Source organism: Amblyomma maculatum, chromosome 3 (genome assembly GCF_055883805.1).
Source record: "Amblyomma maculatum isolate TAMU_Amacu chromosome 3, ASM5588380v1, whole genome shotgun sequence".
NCBI lineage: Eukaryota > Metazoa > Arthropoda > Arachnida > Ixodida > Ixodidae > Amblyomma > Amblyomma maculatum.
The window spans coordinates 200,016,601-200,031,353 of record NC_139346.1 but is presented as its reverse complement, the minus strand read 5'-3'; the positions used below and the strand labels follow the sequence as shown (position 1 = coordinate 200,031,353).

The following is a 14,753-nucleotide window of genomic DNA, read 5'->3' as shown; positions in this document are numbered from 1 at the left end:
GGCTGCGTAATGTGTCACTATGCTAGGAAAGTAATTTTCACTGAGCCTTTTAAAATTTCTGATGGTGTTCTTGCTTTCAAAACATAATATGCAGTGTTAATTCCTACCTTATCAGTTGACAGCAAGACTGCAAAAAATGCACTAGCACAGTGAACAAGTTAACATCAGTACACCTCACTTCTTTCTGGGTACATTGGTGCATATTGTTCATTATAAAGATAGAGCTCAAAACACACACACAGACAGAGTAACAACACACAGCAAGGGTGAAGTTGGTAGCGAGCACAATTGCTGTTTTTTTTTTTTCTTTTTGCGCTCCAAGTTTACAATATCAGCATCACTGTATTCATGTTGACTTACCTTCCTCTGGGTGTGTTAGCTGGCCCAGGGTCTGCCAGAGGCGTCATCAGGAACGGGTGGCAGGCATAACCAGCATCCCCCAGCAGCACTCCTGGCACACGCCGCTCCTCAAACAGCACCCGCACACGGGAGTTGTCAAAGATGCGGCTGTCGTGCACCGACCCGGGCCAGCTGGCTACAATGTCGAAAAACTGCAGCTGTGGCCCGGTGACCGCCTGCATCAAATGGGCAAACGCTAGTCAGCACAACTCGCGGTAGCTGTGCATTCCTAAGCTCGTGAACTAGCGCCTGTAGTAGGGTTTTTTTTTTTTTTTTTTTTTTTTCTACGTCAGTTAACGCCGATATAACAGTTTAGCTACGGAAACACCGGGGAAACTATGTATTGGATTGCAAGAACGTAAACGCATGCAGAAGTAAACATGTCCAAAGCTCCGCTGCAAAGGAGCCCTAAAGAAGCGCTGCGCTGTTATTTAACTTTATATTTGATCCCCCACTGTAGCGCTCGAGACGAGCGGACGTGCGTTGTAAAAGAAAATGCGCGTATGCGCAGTTGTACGGAGGGCTTCACTGCTTACCTGCACGTTGATCGAGAAGTAGCCCTTTCGGTTCCGGAATACTTCCGCGTTTAGACCACCGGGGCTCTTGATGCGTACGTGACTGCAGTCGATGGACCCCGAGACGCCGGGGAACTCGCCTACACTGTAGAAGTCCCTCATCACCTGCCGAAACTGCGACACATGAGGGAAGCAAACAAGCAAGGGGCGCAGATGCTTTCCAATCAGGAATGTCATTTTCCCGACGGCGCGGCACACAGTAGACTGCGGGATTCGGACGAGATCCCCAGTCACGGTCTGAAATGTTCCCGCGCCGTAAAACCTCAGTGCCAACAGCAGCTGGAGCATAGGAGGCACTGGCTGGCCCCTGTTGTCGGCGCTTTCCCTCACGGGCAGCATAGCGAGCAGCCTTCGCACCGTCGTCTTCGTGAAGCGGTACCGTGCAAGAAACTCTTGATCGTTGTAAAGCTCCATCGGGTTTCCCCGGTCACGAATAGGTGGCCGAGGTATCGCAGGCATACGATATGCCTCCGAGAACGCGACATTCATGGAATGACACGCAAACTCGAAGGCAGCAATGCGGCGAGCGACGTCTCTTCGGGTGGCGGACATGTTGAAAAAACGAACGAAGTCAGCTTGAAGACAGCCCTGGGGCTGACTTGGAAAATGGCCCGTTTTCGCCAAGGTGGGTCTTGACTTCGAGCAAGTCAAGTCTAGTGCAAGTTGCCGTTGAAGTCAAGTTCGGTTTATGGCACGCGTTGCGGCTGACTTGAGGCCGCCGTAAGTCAAGTCGAAGTCAAGTTAGATCTCTGCATTCGGGGGACCCCCGAATGCAGAGATCTAACTTGAAGGACGATTACCTGAACTTGCAGAGAGCCGGCTCCGTGAACTGCGCATGCGCGCCCAGGACCAAAGTGGAAAGGAGGATATGTTGCTCTTCTGGACGGATGTGACGTCAAATAGCTTTTAGTGCTTGTTTTTTTCTAGAAGTAAGCCTCAAACCCAGATGCTCACTGAGTCAACTGAGTCGCCCAAAGTATGGCCCAAAGAAGGAAGACTGGCTAGAAAGCAAGGGGGCTAGAAGTGGTGCCGAATGTGATCAAATGCGATGTGTCAAAGCGAGCCGTCACATGGCGCAAGAAGACGTTTGAAATGTTGTGTGCTGCTTTTGTGTCAATGGCTAGGTTGTCTTTCATGCGTCGGTCTGCTGCAGTTGGCGGGCCATCATCCCGGTAAATGCAAACTCGGTGATATGCGAATTCAGTTCGTGAATTATAGCCTTAAATTCAAGGGCGCAGCCTTCGGTGCAGTCCTATTTGCAGCCTTCTGACTGCGGTGAGTCGTACATACATGCCCGCGAACGCTAAGTAAAGCATTTGTAGTCTTTCTGCCATCGCCTTCCTTGCAGCTTCTTTAACGAGTTTTTGCACGGCAGCGCAAGCATGCGTTAGCCTCAATTATTGACGCGGCGTAATCGCGCGACGGTCTCCGGGCGAAGGCGTGAGGAGACTGCGTAATGGCGTCCACGATCTCGTTTCATTGCGCTTGGAACAGCTTCCATACCTGCTGCTGTGCACCGATCAGTCGCCGGTTGCTGTTGTCTTCCGGATGCACTGGAGTATTGGGACATATGAGGCGACTAAAAGATAACGTAAAACTGTTTCTGAGTTCGCTTATATTTGTTTGGGCAGTATAAGGCATTTTTGCGTGCGCCAGCGTGAACGCGCTGGTTTATAATCGGGAGGTTTTATTGCCTTCCTCGCAGCTTCAACCGATGGAGCGGCTCAGCCCATAGAAAATGTCGGGCTTCTTTCGGAAAACTGTTGGAAGGTAAGTGGCACTCATCTGTACAGACCATACGTGGTAGTGCTGCAATACATGAGTATATCTGCGGACTGATAAAGGGGGGTTGCTGGCCAGCTGAGAGATGGTTTAAACGTGAGTTGGCCCTGTGCGGAATGAGCCTCGAAGTGCAGCAAGCCTACTGCACAGCATGAAATGGCTACAAAAGTATGGTTATATACATGACCGAATTCCTGTGCTTATTTGCTCAGACCTTCCACTGTCAAGTACTCACTTATTTCGGTGTATGCAGCAATGAGGGTGACCTCAATACTCCTCAGCTAGCATAGGTTCATGCCTGTGACAATATCTCTCTTTTTACTGCCGAAATAACTGCATTGGTGGAACTCACTGAGCTTGTTTATATAGATTTAACACTTTGGATGCATGTTGCTACCGCAGAGTTCCCAAATATATATATCTTTTGCCTGCTCCAACATAAATAGTTGGCAGTGCTTAGCTTCAAGCTGCTGCCAAGGCCATTGACAGCTTATTTGAAAACAGAGCAATAATTAATCTGAGCTAGCATGTTTTGTGGGAGAGTGAGGCACCATTGCGAGTACCTCGTAATCCTGTCAAAGAGCTTGGCAGTTGCTGCTATAAGCACTCTCCATTGCAGTTCCATGCAAGCCGCAGCATATTGGGCACTTACTGCACAAGTGATTTAACTTAGATTCTCTTTGTTGCTATTTCAGTGTTTTGTAAGTGTTCTAAATATTTGTATTTGTGCTAGCATTGACAGCCAGTCTCATTACTGCCTTTTTCCTTCTGCAGCAGGCACTCTCACTTGCTTTACTCGAACCAAATTCTATTGTGAGTAAGTTTGCTGAATTTATGCAAACTAAATGTAATTGCAGTATTACTCTCATTTATTTACATTTGCAGAGGCAACGAATTCTTGGTGCCGACGAACGAGTTCCCTCCGCCAGTTCGATTACACCGCCACCTCAGTAGTGCAGTGAGCTGCGACTGGCGTGACCAAATGGATACTCTCACTGCTTCCACAGGTTTAGAGCGTGCTCCCAGTTAAGTTTAAAACACCTTGCTTGCAATGTATTTAATCTTGTGTAATATTGTCACCCTTGAATTTGCTGATATGCTATTATTTGAAAATCATTCTGGGTGGTTTGGAACACATGATTTGCAGTGGGGGGAGGTGGGAAGCACAAATGTGTGACTGCAATTTTTTGCCAGTCTAGCTTCTAGCCTTGCGAATTAAAGTAACAGATTAATACCTGAACAGGCCTGACATTTATTGGAGAGATGTCATATAGAAGAAAACTTGATCCCTTGTGGAGGTAACACAGCTGTGGTTCTCCGAGAAAAAGTTATCCGTGTGTGATGGTGTCTAAAACATGGCATTGTCTTAGGTAACTTGGCATGGAATCAGCCACTTGTACTCTCTTGACAGCATCTATTGTACTATGTGCTAGGTGACATGCCTTCAGGGATGAGGGTAGATGGACAATACCTCAGTAATCTGCAATTTGCTGATGACATTGCCCTGAAGCAGTCACAGCAGCAGCTGAAGCAGTCAGGATGACGGGCAGTAATGTGAGCAGGTTGTACGTCATGCTGGTCATGGAGGAAGTAAAAAAGCCTTAGAAGCAATGCAAAGAGGGAAAACGGCTGGTATGGATAGGCAACTGCAGATCTTTGAAGAGTGGTAGGGAGATTGTGCTAGAAAAACTGCTTGCTTTGTGTGTGTAGTGCCTCACAACCTCAAGTGTATTGAAATCTTGGAAGGATCCTAACAGTACCATAATCTATAAGAAAGGGGCTTTCAAGCACTTGCAAACTTAAACTGATCGGGTTATTGCCCATTGCCTACAAGATAATAGAATTGGGAAAATCTTGAACTTTCTATCAGCTGAAGGAGCAGCTGGCTTTCGTAAGGGCTGCCATGTTTTTTTAATGTGTCTGCCCTGCCGCTGTTGTGTGCTGGATTGTAGCCTACATCCACATCGGATAGGAGGCTGTGCAAACAAACTGCTCTTTACAGAAGGGACATAATTTGAACTGCCCATATCATACAATGCAGCAGCAGTAGTGAAAAGTGCTCCACAAGAAGTGACTTATTTTAGAATAGTTGCTTTATTGCGGTAGCGTAAAAGGCGTCACCCTTGAGAAAAATCACAACCATGCCTTTGGCAGGTGACATGGCCATACACTGATTGGTTGTCTGGTTCTGCGATGTCATGAGGCCACATGATATGGCCGAACTGGCTGGAGCTCATATTGTGGAAAAGCGAAAAAGAGACAAAGGATCGAGAAAAGAGAGGACAACGCTATCTGGAGCTGCTAACTCAGCCAGCTCCTTTGAGGTGAGAGGTTGAGGTGGAATAGAACCATCCGAGACCCTTGGATCTAGTATCAGACATGCTACTCCATGTTCATACAGCTTTGTTAAAACAGAGCTTTATACCCATGTTGGGTGGTCTTAGGCACAATGTGGTAGATTATGGTTGTATGCTGATGATTGTGTGTGAGATAATACCGGCACAAATTAAGGGATTAGGGCTTATACCTTTCAGGACTGCTTTAAGCCAATCGTTCATATATGAATGATCGTTCTCACACACTGGCAGACGTAAATTTATGTATTTGGAACATGTAGCCCCATTTAGGCAGATAGTATGACAAAAGTAATTATAGTAATTAGTTCACAGGAATGGAAAAGGCACAGAATCTGTCACTTGTTTCTGTGGGCACCTGAACTGTGCCGTAAGGGAAGGGAGGAGGGAGTCAAAGTGGAAAGACAGAAATGGGTGCCGTAGTGGAGGTCCAGGGAGTAATTTTGACCACCTAGGGATCTTTAACGCGCGCTGACATCACAAAGCACACGGGTGCCACTTCGTTTGCATCAAAAGCAGCCGCCAGCGATCGGGTTTGGACATGGGTACTCCGGCACAGTAATCTAGCATCTTAACCACTGCACTACCGCAGTGGGACTATTGTGACAACCATAGTTTCTGTTTGTGTGCAGCTTGTTTATTTTTTTATTATTATTTTTTTTTGTTCTTTCTGGTACAGTGTGACCTTTAAAAAATTATTTGAAATAAAGAGGTCTTTGGCGCCATTCACACGATTCTGCTGCTTCTACTATAGTTTTCTGTTTATGAGAGTAGTAGCGAAGTCTCTTGAAGACAATTTTACTAGCTCTCAGTTCAGCTCAGATGATGAATCAGTCAAATGTCAGCCTCGGACTTCAGCTAGTGGCCAAGAAAAGCTTAGTTTCAATCTCTGATCACACTTGGTCAGTTACACATGCTCATTTTGTGTTCCCACTGTTCTGTTTCCATTCGCTGGGTTTCAGCAGTAATGAAAGCTTGGTACTACTTGATATGGCTTCTCCAGAACTTCAAGTGTGGAACTTCTTCAAGCAAATTCAGTGGAGTTTGAACACCAAGCTTCTATTGCAGATTTTCAAATTTAATGGCAAACTCTCCCACCTTCTGGAAAACATGTCGCCAAATAATTCAGTCATAAATCCTGAAAGGTTTGAAAATGCCAATACTATAAACTGTAAAATGAGTAGAACAAGGCCGAGCATAAAAATGGGTGTTTTCAGCAACTTAGCTATATTTCTGAGATAACAGCACACCTTCAAAATGAACTTCAGAACCTAAACTAGTAATAAAAGATGCAGTGTAGCATATTTTTAGTATTCTGAATTATTTTTCTTGCTGTCTTACTTTGATATTCATGCCCCCTTTTCTTTCACTTTTTGGATTTTTTCTGCAAATTTCGGAGAAAAAGTTTTTTATGCTATGTATAAAGCCAAAACAAAAACATGGGCATTTATTTAATTGAGCATCTAAATACCTGCATTTTAGTATTATCTAATAGCAAGATTGTGTAAATATTTCATTTAATAAACAAATTACATGGTGCTGAGGGAGTTGAGGCAAAAAAAAAAAGAACTTCTTCATTTGCAAGCTGTAGTTTAAGAAATGACCATTTTACTGCCTTTTGTATATCCTCAAGATTTTATTACAATTTCTTGATTTTATATTCATGTTTGACAATACTTTGTGAATATTTTACCCAGTGCTGAGAATTTATCTTATGTATTATGCTTATATTCATAATATTCACGTGTCTAGAGGGCATTTAAATAGCTGTATTTTAATTGGCTCATGTGCGTCATGTACAGAAAGTGTGATCAGAAATTGTCATCAAGAAACGTCCTTCATACTGGAACTTGCGTGTGAAGAGCTCTGGCAGGTGCGTGCTCTGTTGCCGCGTTGCAGAGAGGAGGAAATGAGGCATCCTGGCTGTGCAAACCGCTGCAGAGAGGTGACAAAAAGGGTAATGGCAACCCCATGCATACGCGGGCCACTTATGCGCTTATTCACAGGACCTCGGAGGATGGGCGTGTGGTATTCGATCTGTCATTTGACGTGCGTAACTATAAGGCTGCATTCCCTGCACCGTACTTATTAGTCACATATTCTGATTCTGGTGCCGGGTTGTGTTCGCCTTAGCGATCTTAGAGCTCTTAAGCACTTCCAACATTTTTTTTTTTTTTTTTTGTAGGTTGCAGCAAAGTTCTTTAAAGACTTCATTTATAAAATAGCAAGGTGCATGTATGCGATCAAGGATCTTTGAGGGAAGCTGCAGACGGGAGCTGTTGACGCTACCATGCTATACTCTTAAAGACAGATCTCAAGTGTCTCCTAAATTTTTATAACAAAACGAACATCCGCACAGTGTTTGCTGGAGATGCTTACAACCCTGCTGTCCTGTCCGAAGACAGGGGTACATGCATTACTGCCCGCCATATGCAAGGCCAGCCACAATTAAACATTCGTTACCAGAGTAACATGATTGCCTGGCTTTTTTGTGTGTTCACTTCCTTAGCATACTGTAGCATAGTCATAGTAGTGTGCACCTTTCCAATAAGTGGTCACGGGGTGTCACCATATTACCTGCTGGACTGCTTTGTGCATTTGGTGCTAGCACAGTGGAAGCAGAGCCGGTTTGCAGCAGTCCAGAGAGGAGGAGCGAACAATATGGTGGCACCGAGTAACTTATTGGAAAGGTGTATATAGATTGCTTGTTCCTGCAAGATGCGAGTTAAACTGCTCTCATACGAACAGTTTTGATCCTCATTGAACTGGATCTACATTCAACTCATTGTAGATCGAGGTTGTCACACGGCAACTGTCAAGTGCAGTTGAGCTCGAGCCTGCTTGACTCAAGGTTGCTTCCTCAATCGCTCTCGAGATTTCAAGCACACTCAAAAGCGGTCATTGACACCCTCGTCATCAACGAGCTCTAAAACTTGAAAAACGAATAAATGCAATAGAACTGCACATAACACATAAATGTATTAAAAGGCATGATAGAACATTCGTAGAACGGCTAATTTTATAATATTGACACCGTAGTCTACTGCCAGTGGAGGCTAAGGTGGCGTTCTCTTCGACTGCATCAGTGTGGAAACTGTGGAGTGGAAGAGAAACTGCACTGTAGCACTTGACCGCTGGGAAGATAGGTTAGGTGACCTGAGGCGCCAAAAGCGGAATGCTGCTGTGTACACTGAAATCGTGCAATCATTACCCCAATCTTAAATTTCCTTTTGAGACTCATTGCGACTGACAGCAGACGACGGTCCACGTAGGAAATTTCTCAATGCTGACTGAAAACGCTCGTGTAGCACCGGATGCTTCAATCCTTCTTGAAAGCCTGAATGCAGATTGAGTTCAATGAGGATCGGAAGTGTTTGTGTGACAGAGGGATTAGTGTAGTGCAGCTAAAGCTTTGTGTTAGCTGGTGTGCACAAGTTGGGTGGCCAAGCTGTGTTAAATGGTCTTACAATGCATATTTAGAAAACAAAACAGGGCACCCCAAACGGTTTATTCAACTACTCAGATTATTTGGCATTACACACATTGTCTTGAAAGCAGTCCACAATATGGCCAGCACAACTTATGTTCTTGCTTATTTCAGATTGTTCATTTAAGAGAGCTAACATATTCAAGGGCTACTGACCAGGCTGACATTTTAACCAAGCCCGATAAGGCGTTGGACATGGTCTCTGCGAAATACTGCAGCGATGCACACACTGGAAAGCAGCAAAATGCAAACCAAAGCTCTCATGGTCCTTTTAAAACAGCCAAACCTTCTCATCCTTTGCGCTGGCCATCGAACTTTGTCGATGAGGTACCCACAGATACTGCATCCATTGGTTTCTCTCTGACTGATGGGCGAGGGGTGTCACTTGGTCTGCTGATGTCACGCACTTTTTTGTTTTGCATTTCGTTTTCACTCATGCATACACTCACACAAGAAAGAAGGCTTTTAGTTTCTTGCCCTTGTCTATGCATGCTTCAGCGTGTTCTGTGCACTGTGCTATTCATACACCAACGGCTGGACTCAAGTGGCAGCGGCGCGCACTTTCATACAGCCTGCGCATTCGCCGCAGATATAATGGCAGCTCTTCTAAGCAAGCAGTGCTCTCTTCCCCGTGAAGTTAGTGCAGGATTTACCCAATCCTGGCCACTCGCTTCTGTGGCGGCGCCCGGTGCGCACCTGCGTTCGCGCCTTCAAGCGTTCAAGTGTTCAGTTTACGGAGTGAGCGAAATACTTAGAGAAATTATGTAGTCTCAATTTTGTGTGCGCAAAAGCGGTGCAGTGTAGGCTCAGGCAACAGTATTATTTTGATCGTAGTAATACTTACTTTGTCTTATTTCTTACAGTGCGCAACATGTGCTAATTACCGTCTGAATACAACAGTGATTTGGGTTATCAGTCTGCAGTAAGGCAAGTAGCAGCATACTATTGTAAGGTCAGTCCCATTATGCCGCACAAAAGCTGATTTTTTTCTTCCTGCTGTAACTTTGTTTCCTTCATGATATGAGGGGAACTGTCAAAAATGCATTGACATGGCTACAGAAGCACAGAATTTATCACATGAACATTTTCGGCCTCTCGGGCCTGTTCTGCCAGGCCTGTTACAATTAGTGGCCGAGCAAGGAGGAGTACCTGTTTTGCCTACATGCATTATTTCAAATGATATGCCAGTGTGACGGCATCTTTTCGCTTTTGGGCACATTTCTGTCTGCTTCTGCACATGTACCAAAATTTCGGGCACCTTCACGTGTCTGCAAGTCAGGCTGGTCGTTGACCTGTTTTAAGTTGTTAGTGCAAATTAAAAAAAAAAGGTAACCTGCTCTTATTGCACTTTTTGTGCACTTTGAACAGCGCATTCACTGTAACTGCTTTTCCTGTTCTGAGGCGTGCGCAGCATCACCTCGAAATAACAGGAGACATTCATCACCATCCTCATATAAGGATAGGATAGTAGGAAAGCCTTCCGACCCTTGTCTTTGCCTGCCACCTATGTTGCTAAACTCTGCGGCTAGTTTGTAACGAAGCTAACTTCATGACAATAGTTGAGCTTCTCGGCCGCAGTGTGCTTTTGGTATTTCCTTCGGTCCGGACCCATACGTATGTTTTCTGCCACGCATTTGAACTTTATTTCCTCTGAACGACGTGCCCACGCCTGCAAGTTTGAAAAACTTGCAGTGTTTCCTTTCATCAATTTCCGAGTGATGGAGAACTCTGTTCCAATAATTTAGCTATATTTTATGCGAGTTTTTCCCTGGTTTTGGCTGTTCGGCAAGATGCTGGTACACAGCCAGAGCCTGTAAGGATGGCTCACGGCTGGCACACCTATCATATATAACTCTCAGTACAGCGGCAAAAATCACTGCAGGTCGCTCTGAACGCTCAAGTTCATGACATCTCGTTGGCAAGAATCACAACCGGGTGAAAGTGCAGGCTTGGCCAGCCTCCGCTTTTTTTTTTTTTTCCAGCTTGTTGCACACCAAATGACGGCATCACTGAGTAGACGCGTCAATGCCACACAGTGCTACGATTTCGCAGCTGTAGCAGACAGGAAGCACCCTCCATGCATAGGTCATAAAGAGCGCACCGTCGCCACTCGAATCCAGCCATGGTACACCGTGCATAACCATGAATACAGAAAACACAGAACATCCATACATGCACGGGCTTGGTTTCCTAAGAAAGGCCAGAGGCCTCGCACCTATGCTTCGGCCACCCATTGAGCTCAGCCTCTCCCCCTCCTCCTCCTCATTGGCATTGTAGCTGGATGAGCCAAAGCTCACTTCTCAACCTTCAAACAAAGGTCACTGGTGGTGCTTGGGTAGCAGAAAGCAAGAAAAAAAGAAAGCTGAGGCGGTAGCGTTTTGATGGAAGGCAGAAAGCAAGGCACCCGTGTTTGTGCAATGTCAGTGCACCTTAAAGAAAGAACTCCAGGTGGTCGGAATTATCGGGGCCCTTCACTATGGCGTCTCTCATACCTGAGTCTCTTTTGGACGTTAAACCTCACAAACCAAGCAGCAAGAAAAAAAAGAAGTCTCTTTTGGACGTTAAACCTCACAAACCAACCAGCAAGAAAAAAAAGAATGCCTGTAAAAGTCTGGGCCATAATGACTGCATTTGATGCATTCTTGTAGCTGTTTTTACCCAGCACAGGGCAGCGTTTTCATTTTGTTGACGGAACCAACATGGCGGGCATAGTTTCTCAAAGCACTAAGAGATGGCGCTCCACATTTCGCGTATTTAGGGAGCCTACATGTACCAGCCCTACGCGTATTGTCTCTTGTGGAGGCTAGTCAACCAGGGAGGAGGGAGAGACTCTTTGGTGATGGAAGGGAAGGAGAGAAACGTACCGGTTTTGATGGTTGTAGCTCTGTTATTAACGAGTCTGCTGCAAAAGTATTTTTGGCCACCGTGCATTCTGAAGGCGCTGCCTCATAGACAGCAGGTTTGAACACATTTTCGAATCTAGGGTGGTTCATAAAAAAGTTCAGTTTATGGAATCGCACCTGAAAACGAAAGGAATGATTGAAGCAGGAGAAATGATAGCACCTTAAAATAGAAACAAAAGGTGGATGGGTTTTAAGATGCTTTGCAGCTGTTTTCCACTTGCCCAAAGGCAGTGCAGAGTTTTGGCCGGTGTGCAATGAGCAGTTGGGCGCATGGTTTTGCTGATGGCATGGCAGCTACGTGCTGGTTGGTGACATTTTATACACAAGGTCTTGTAGACTTTGTGTCTAGTTGGAAAAAAAGAGGATTGTAGCAAATGAGCATTAAGCTGAAATAATTTTTTGAGTAGCTTCAAAGAGCAGCCTTTTTTAAAAAATGGCTGCTTTCCATGAAAACATGGCATTAGATTTTTGCTTTTCTAGATGGGGTTTTAAATTTTGTTTTGATGGTTTCTTGCAATCTTTTGCTTGTTCTTCACGACAAATGTATTTACTTCATAGCTTGCAATAAAATGCTTTCATTGCAAATAAGCATTCCTTGTGTGTCGTGCTCTTTGGTCTCATTATTTTGAACTGTAGTAGCCATGACAATCGGAAAACATTTGGGTGAATGTAGAAAAGAGAACGGGCATTGCAGTTGATGTCGATGAGACTGAAATCGACATTTGTTTCAGCTAAACTGTTTCCTCGATTTCGAATCTGGTTTGGGCTATTGCATGTCTAAGGCCCCAGCCAAATATTGCCCACTGCCTCAATAACATCACATGCTCAAGGACCTAAAGAAACTACAAGATGAAAGTTTATTTTTCAACCCTTTGTGATGAGAGCAACTTTACAACAGGTAGAGGTATTGACATAGCACACAGGGATCGGGAATGCCAAAACCTAATGCGGTCTATGAAAGACTGCAAGCATGGGAAAGAGCTAATTAATTTTGACTGCTTGGTGTCCTTTTTATATGCACTGACATTGTGTAGCCCACAGGTGTCTTTACATCTTGCCTCTGCCAAAATGTAGCCATGTATTTAATCTTAAAACCTTAGGATTAGCAGTCGAATGCATAGCCACAATGTCACTGCTGCACATAGGTAGGAAGGTTTCGGACGTAGAAAGGGAGTAATGTTTTTAAGCCAGGTTGAATCTGAACCATGAGAAACATTTCCCCAAGAGCAAAAAGAGGTGAATGTAAATTTGGAAGGTGCTGTATATATAATGTAATAAAAGGCAGCTTGCTATCATGTGATCATTTGAAAGGCTGAAAAGTGGATATTAAAGCATTAGTTTAAAATACCTAAGCAAAGGACAGTGCAGCAGGTTATAGAAAGTAAAATAATTTGGAAAACCTTGACAAACACAGATGTGGATTAAAGTACAGTTTCAAGGTAATCATAACAAGGAAGTAGTAATCAGCTATTATTGAAATGAGCAGGCCCTATTTGCCCTGGGCAGGTGGCGTCCTTGGTCCAAAAAGGTGAGGGCATAAGCAGGTCCTCATCTGATGGTTTGTGTGGGTGGTACTTCTATGCTGCCGCAACACCATACCATATGACACAGAGTGCTGGGCATCTTGCAGTAGAGTACCTGCAGTTGAGATTGCAGCACATGGTGCACATCTTTGAGTATGAAGATGCAGAAAACTGAAAAGAAGCATTAGAGAGGGACATGTGATCCAGGAAATAGGGCTTTTCAGATAATCGATTAGGTTTCGAGGGAGTGAAACAAGTAAGGGATACCAGACACTGGGATGAAGAGATAATGTCGGCAAATGAGCCAAGGTTAGCGGCTGCAGCTAACGCATGAAGCAGCGATGATTGCAGACCATTAATTCCCTTCAGCATACCTAATGCAGGCAGTGATGATGAATCAAAACTGTGTTGCCAATTTATGAAATAACTATAGATGTGTAACTGCACTGTGGGAAGCCCACTTAGCCTCTTGATTTTTCTTCCAAGTTTTTGTTATGAATGGACAGAGTGAAAATGCGCAAAGGAAATAAATGCCAGACTAGGAATAAGTGTAGTCCTTCATTGAATGGCTCTAGTGTCGCATTGCTGAACTGTGGTTTAAAAGTTACTTGTGGCGAGATAAATGAGTCATACAGCCTCTGGGAGGCTTGCAGAGAGAGCTGAACAGAGAAGAGAGAACTCGAGAGAACAGCAGAGACTTGTGCGAGCACCGTACAACCAGCCGGTTCAAATGGCGCGCCGTTGCAACGGTTGAGTGACAGCGCTGCAGGTGGCGAAAACGTCCAATACCAACAAAAATTAATTCAGTAAAAGGAAACCTTTAGATAATTAAAATTGGCACTTGTAGTTTATGCGTCACCACCTCCTTTGTTTAACTGAAACTGTATAGTTTCATTTGCAACAATTTCAGATACGATGGTGCGTGCGCCATTATCATCATCATCGCCCCCTCCGCTAAATTATTTTGAGTTGCGGCGCGTTACATGAAACGTTTAAAAAAAAATGTTTGACGCGTTATTGACTCTAGTTATTCTCCTTCCAGTGCTTTGCGGACCCTGTGTTGCGCTTTATCTATTTGTTGTTAATGCTAACGAACCATAAAATGGCTGTGTTCTGTGTTTATACAGCACAGGTGACGCACTTCGCACGGTGAGCATCACTTTGGTAAGTCGAATAGAAAGCCAGCTGATTGCTCTTTGGAAGGAAATGAGTTACATAATATATTGATTTGTGGAACATTAACGTACTCGAGTGCCATGTTGGTAAGCATGGTGCCTGCGCTAGAACCGCGATTCTTCCGCGAATCGCTGTGCGAAATTAGCTGGGAACGATTTGTTTCGGGACGTTTAACCGTGAACATTGCAGCAAGGTTACTTTCTTGCTGCACTTGAGGTTGTCTGAGAGAAGTTCTGAGCTTGCCTGCGCAGAACTAAATAAAGCGCTCCGCTGAAAGTGTTTAGGCATTGTGACTACAGAGACATCGAAGGCTTACGTTTGTGTCAGAAGTGCTTTGAATTAATTTTTAGTGTTATTGTGAGGCATGTAGCTTTCCCTAGCAGTCGTAAGATCACCGAGGCCAACGTCAGTTTTGCACTTGCATCGGACGCGCCTTTTCAGCACATGCTGCATGTATGCGCCTGTTGTTGCTTTTATGTATGATGACTGTGGTAATAGTTTGCAGACTAGCTGAATATAGAACTGTGTCTCAAGTGTGTTGACCGCTTCTTAAT

At 44.6% G+C, this 14,753-nt stretch overlaps 1 long non-coding RNA gene across 3 annotated transcripts; it reads left to right on the top strand.

The window, feature by feature from the left end:
• Window positions 1-1,824: 1,824 nt before the first annotated feature.
• On the top strand, window positions 1,825-8,155 carry LOC146197403 (uncharacterized). 3 transcript variants are annotated; one of them, XR_014706199.1, is made up of 5 exons: window positions 1,825-2,146; window positions 2,680-2,744; window positions 3,642-3,781; window positions 4,911-5,080; window positions 7,296-8,155. It is a non-coding gene; the product is annotated as an uncharacterized LOC146197403 (long non-coding RNA). The 3 variants fall into 3 exon arrangements; XR_014706198.1 differs by having other exon boundaries at window positions 1,826-2,249; XR_014706197.1 differs by having other exon boundaries at window positions 3,642-5,080.
• The last annotated feature ends 6,598 nt before the right edge of the window (window positions 8,156-14,753 follow it).